The following is a 6,000-nucleotide window of genomic DNA, read 5'->3' on the forward strand; positions in this document are numbered from 1 at the left end:
CTCTTCCTAAAATGGCTTAATTTGGCCGCAGGACGCTAAAGGTTTCCGGTAAAGTGGAGGCAGTGCAGAGTGTGTTTGGAGAGTTTGTGTGTGGTGTGTAGAGTCATGTTTCCCAGCACACAGTAATGACCCCCATGTGCAAAGCGAAGAGCTGTTGACTCAGACCAGGCTGAAGAGCTCAGTTTTCCTGCAGAGAACAGGAGAGAGGGGCCAGCACTTACTGTAACACACAGAAATAAACTGGGGGGCGTGATTTAAGACTGCAGGGGAGTGAATTGAGGGTGGGGGTGAGTGTGCATAGTGTGTGTGTGTAGGTTAAAGACCGTGTGTAGAGTATAGAGTTTGTGTAGAGTGTGTGTAGACTGTACAGGTTTTACAGACAGTGCAGGGTCTATAGACTGAATATTGGTTGTCGGCAGGTTGTTACGTAAACTCCAGCAACTGAAGAATGTTGAAAGTAACGGTTTATGATTCACTTAAACTCCTCAGTAAGTGCTGACACACACAGACACACAGACACACACACACACACACACACACACACACACATCTGCTTCTCTTTACACAACAACCTCACAGCAGTGTTCTTCCCAGATTAAAAGGAAAAGTCAGAGTTTTTAATGAAACTGTGGAACAGGGAGGTTTTATTTGCTGTGCTCTGGGTGTGACCGAGCGGCTGAAACTAAACACACGTCTCTGAAATGACCAAACTCTAACTTATGGCTGTTAATGAGAGACTGTGTTGAAACATGTTTAATAAACCCAGCCCCAGTCCAATCAGACTCTTCTAGTTTCTCCAATGGATTTACGCTGAGATCAAGGAACCTGAAAATAATGAGTAACAGACACTCAAGACATTGACAGTCTGCAGGGATTTCAGCATCGAGACACTCCTCACAAACCTCCTGAAGAAGCTGACACATGAGGCCAAGTGGTTACTGTGGAAGCAAAAATGTCTCATCAGACTTTGAAATTTTACCACCTTTGAATTTGTAGCACTGAATTTATTTTGCACTGAAATGATGCATCTGAAAAGCATGCTCTGTTCACAGGGACATGACAAAAAAATGTCCTCATATTCAGGATATCAATAGTCTGTTATATTGTGTCTTTAATGAGCCTTTCATATTTTTGAGACACTTTGAAAATAAAGAGATAATATCCGCGGAAGGAAGCTAAACGTGTAGTTTTTCCAAGGTATGGAAGTTGTGTTCGTATTTCGCCATCTAGCGGCGACAGAATGCAACTAGTGCATCATTTAAGGTGAAAGAGAAAATCCTAATGAATCGATCGCTCATTCTTGGTGTCCCGGATGCGTATCTGATTTTTTGTAACTCGTAGTTTGGTATCTGAGTTTCATCTACCGAATTTGAGCAACTTCGAAAAATATTGTTTGAATTTTTTTGAGCTGGATTTTTATTTTATCTCAATTTATTAACCTTGAATAATAACAGTGAAAACGTGTTCTTGAAAATTCATGAGTTCTTTTCAAGAGCAATTATATTCAGATACATAATTATGGAGCAAAATATTCAGAGGTGGAAATCTGAAGACTTAAATTCAAAAGCAACAAGATTCAGATGCATAAATGCAAAAAAATTCAGTGCTCGCATTCATTTGCTTCCATAGTTTTTGGACGATGCCTGATCATCCCTCATCAGCACCTGACTTCACTAAGGCTCTTAAAGTTAAATACCATCAAATCCTCACAACAATGTTCCAACATCTTCTGCAAAACCTTCCCAGAAAAACAGAGGCTGTTGCTGCAAAGAAGAAGAACAACCTTCCGTTTAATGCCCTTCAATTCATTAGAAACAGAGACGAGCGTGTTTATTAAAACGTTTTTCAGAAAATGATGGTTTATGGCCGTGTTCGATCAGAGACCTGCTTTGTCCTGCTGCAAATGTTTTTGGAAATTTTTCAGGTAGATCTGCTCTGACACACCCCGGCCTTCTGTCAACACAGGGGAAACACAGACGATATGTGACAGACCCGCAGCAGGAACCAGCAGCAGCACATTCCACTCATTTCCTAGTAGCTCTTAGTGGAACCGAGAGCTATCATCCATCACTCGTTATCAAGCACAATACAGTTATAAAAATACAACATTTAACAGTTTTACTCTCTTTACCCCAAAGAGATTCAATCAGCTGTGATTTCTTTAGGCCTTTAGCTCAGAAGCTTCTTGGCACAAAGTAAATATACAACATTAGCATGGTGCTAACTGCATGGCTAAATCTTCACACACTGAAGAGTGTAATCTCTAATAAACTTATTTATTTTTCCACACCACCATAGAATACAGTAATTAATAAACAAGAGCTTGGGAGGCACAGTGGTGTGTGTGTCTGTGTTGCCCAGTGAAGGACTGGCACCCCCTCCAGGGTGTATTCCTGCCTTGCGCCCAATGATTCCAGGTAGGCTCTGGACCCACTGCGACCCTGAACTGGATAAGGGTTACAGATAATGAATGAATGAAAGTTTAAAGAGTGTCTTCAAATATAAAGAGATTGTATTAATTTTATAGCATTAATGAAATATTGTATGGTGTATAATGTTATTATATTTGTATTATTTTACTGTACTCTGTATAATTTATTCGGAACCTGCTCTCCGTTCTTGGCTCCTGCACTATTTTAGTCGCTGGTTTTTAAGGAAGGAGCCGAGAAGTTAAAGTGAATCAGGGTTAGTGTGAGTTCATTGTCAGAGTTACTGAGACGTCAGCGTGAGAAATCCTTCGTCAAACCAGTCAGCATTCTCAGCCCAGACACACATCTCAGGTTTAGACCTTTACCTGTACTCCTCCTGTCGCATTGTTTTCTGCAAACAACAGCCCAGAGGTATATAGTATTTTACTATAGTACAGGTACAATATTGGTCACTAATGTTACAAACTGTGTAAATTTACCTTTAATGGTACAACAGTGTTTAAAAATCCAGCTTTTTTCCTTAATGGTACGTTACAGTAGTCCTGGAGATTAAACTATGTATGAAATCAACACAATTTTAAACTCTACAATCATAACAAAATATGGTACAATTATATTCCCTAATTAAAGGTACAAATATGTACCCTTGGGGGTACCACCACAGAGACAGTAAAAGGTACCACCACAGTAACAAATTTTCTGACAGTGTAGCTACAACAAACTAAGTACAACAAAGCATAAGATACACAAAGCCAGACAAGAAAAAGGCCAAAGACAAATGTAAATAAACCAAGGCACAATACAGAATAGAAAATCACGAGAACCTAAAACAGGACTTACACAAGCTCACAATAACAAAGACTAGACAGTTCTAAAAAGTGGAAAAGGAAACAAAACCTAAAACTCAAATGACTCAAACCAGGAAACCTGAAAGGTAACATATACTAACAATGAAAAAAAAGTCCAGAATAACATAAGATAAGGGCGGTGGCAGGGTGGCGCAGCAGGTAGTGTCGCAGTCACACAGCTCCAGGGGCCTTGTTGTGGGTTGTGGGTTCGATTCCCGCTCCCGTGACTGTCTGTGAGGAGTTGGTGTGTTCTCCCCGTGTCCACGTGGGTTTCCTCCGGTTTGCTCCGGTTTCCTCCTACAGTCCAAAAACACACGTTGGTAGGTGGATTGGTGACTCAAAAGTGTCCGTAGGTGTGAGTGTCTGAGTGAATGTGTGTGTGTGTCTGTGTTGCCCTGTGAAGGACTGGCGCCCCCTCCAGGGTGTATTCCTGCCTTGCGCTCAATGATTCCAGGTAGGCTCTGTGACCCTGAATTGGATAAGGTTATGAATACAGATACAGATAATGAATGAATGAATAAGATAAGGACATAAACACTAGGAATTACAAAATCAATTCCCAAAGAGACCAGGGACCAAGTAAAAGAGCAAAGGAGCAGACAGTAAACCAGGCTAAAGGACACTAGAGAAAGAACTCATCACAAAACAATTCAAATGGCAAACATCAACTAAGACTCAGGCTGTGTCTGAAATGATCGACTTGTTCACTCGTTCACTGATCACTGTATAGGCTGTACTATGTAGAAGACTATATAGGGAACCAGTGAGCGACACAAAAGGGGGAATTCAGACAACACGTACTTATTCCGGAAACAAATTATCTTGACCTTTCATCACAAGACACAAGAGAAATGTAGTTTGGCAATGCTTTTATTAATTTATTCTGTAATCATTTTAAAAATATTTAATTTGGTACTGTTTTTTTTACATGTAATAAAAATGTAATTAATAAAAACAATGTGTCTTATTTCAGCGCTCAAGCTCCTTTTATTCAATAATCTTCACGCTTTTGTATTTAGTATTAATCAAAATGTTCCTCATACTTGCAGTCCTGTTGGTTTTAGTAAAGATTTTAGCCCTAAGACACAGACGCAGACGTGCTCTGACAAGGACTGAGGATCTGAGATGAGCTGTGTTAGTTCGTCTGTGAATTTAAATGCTAAGCTGTAACAACACTATTTCATTTTTCACAGTATTCATATAACATGGGTTAATTTCTACAGTTTTTTTGATACTGGAAAAACAGCACTGTGAACTTTACTGATGTGCAGTTCACAAAATCGCTTGACTGTTTTTGGACAGACTAAAATCACAGAGATTCTCTGGTAAAATGTATATTGAAGCACATCCTTTGGGAAGGAACTCAGCCAAGACAAACCTGTATGTGTTTCTCCTGCAGTGGACTGAACTCTTCACTGTTTATTGTTATCAGAGGACAAGAGAAAGTGTAGTTTTAAACACAAAGAAAACCCCAAAATGAGTGAATGAGTTAATTAACAGATGAGAGAGACAGTGTAAGAGACAGTCAGGACCAGAGAGAGAGAGAGAGAGAGAGAGAAATACAGATGGTGAGAGCATTAAGTTCATGTTCCAGATTTGCTTAATTATTAAATTAATGTCTGTTATAATAATAATAATAATAATAATAATAATAATAATGTATTTGGCCTTGCGCCCAATGATTCCAGGTAGGCTCTGGACCCACCGCGACTCTGACTTGGATAAGCGGTTACAGATAATGATTGAATGAATGAATGAATAATGTATTTGAGTCAACAGAAAAGGAATAATTAAGAAAGTGTTACGTTATAAAACTCTGTGTCAGGGTTTTTAAGCTTTTAAGGCTTTGCCAGAGTCTTTAGGAGAGTCTGAAATTGTACAGACTCAGTGCACAAGGCTGGAGTCTAATATTCAATATTATAATATTATGTAAAGTTAATGTAATGCAAAAAGAAAAAAAAAAAAACATGGTCAAATCCTGCCCTCTACTGGAAAGATTATTCAATTACAATCAACACACTCACGTTGGGCTGTTAGTTGGTCATGTGATTGCAGCTCTCTGGCAGTGCAGTCTAGCGTTGTGCTTCACTGATGTTTCTGTCTTTGACATAGCATCTTATTTACGTTAATTCTGCCTGTATATATTATCTGTTGTATTTATTTTGTATTCATTAAAACACTTTTCTCATTTCAGTATATTTCTGTCTCCTCTCTCATTCAGTGTCCACAGATGACAAAAATGAATTCATTCATTCAGTCGTTCATTGTAGTTTAGCACTGTGGCTAACATCACAGCTCTGCAAACTGAGAAGAAAAAAACAACACTGCTACTGTCTATGTTTCGATGAACTGCCTTTAATTGCTTAATGCCCTAGGCTGCCTGCTTTGGTGTGAATGTGTGTGATAATTGTAGCCTTATAATGAACACCAGGAGGATGTTAATCTTTGCTAAATCATGTTCCTTTGCTGATGATTGTAGCTTATTTTGCTTTCATACCTTCAACTAAATTGTCTTGAAGGAATATTCAGTAACAGAAAAAACATGTCAGTTCTATAGTCATGAAAGGAGAAAATGTAGATTTGGGATAAAGCTAAGAATTTCGAAGAATATTATTTGAACCCAGATTTCAGCAGTAGATGAACTTTAAAGAAGCACTCATTAGAAAATGTGTATATTGGAAATTAAAGGTTATTGTTTTCTTCAGGTTTTTGTAAAAGGCGTA

This window comes from Hoplias malabaricus, chromosome 1 (assembly GCF_029633855.1).
Source record: "Hoplias malabaricus isolate fHopMal1 chromosome 1, fHopMal1.hap1, whole genome shotgun sequence".
Lineage (NCBI taxonomy): Eukaryota > Metazoa > Chordata > Actinopteri > Characiformes > Erythrinidae > Hoplias > Hoplias malabaricus.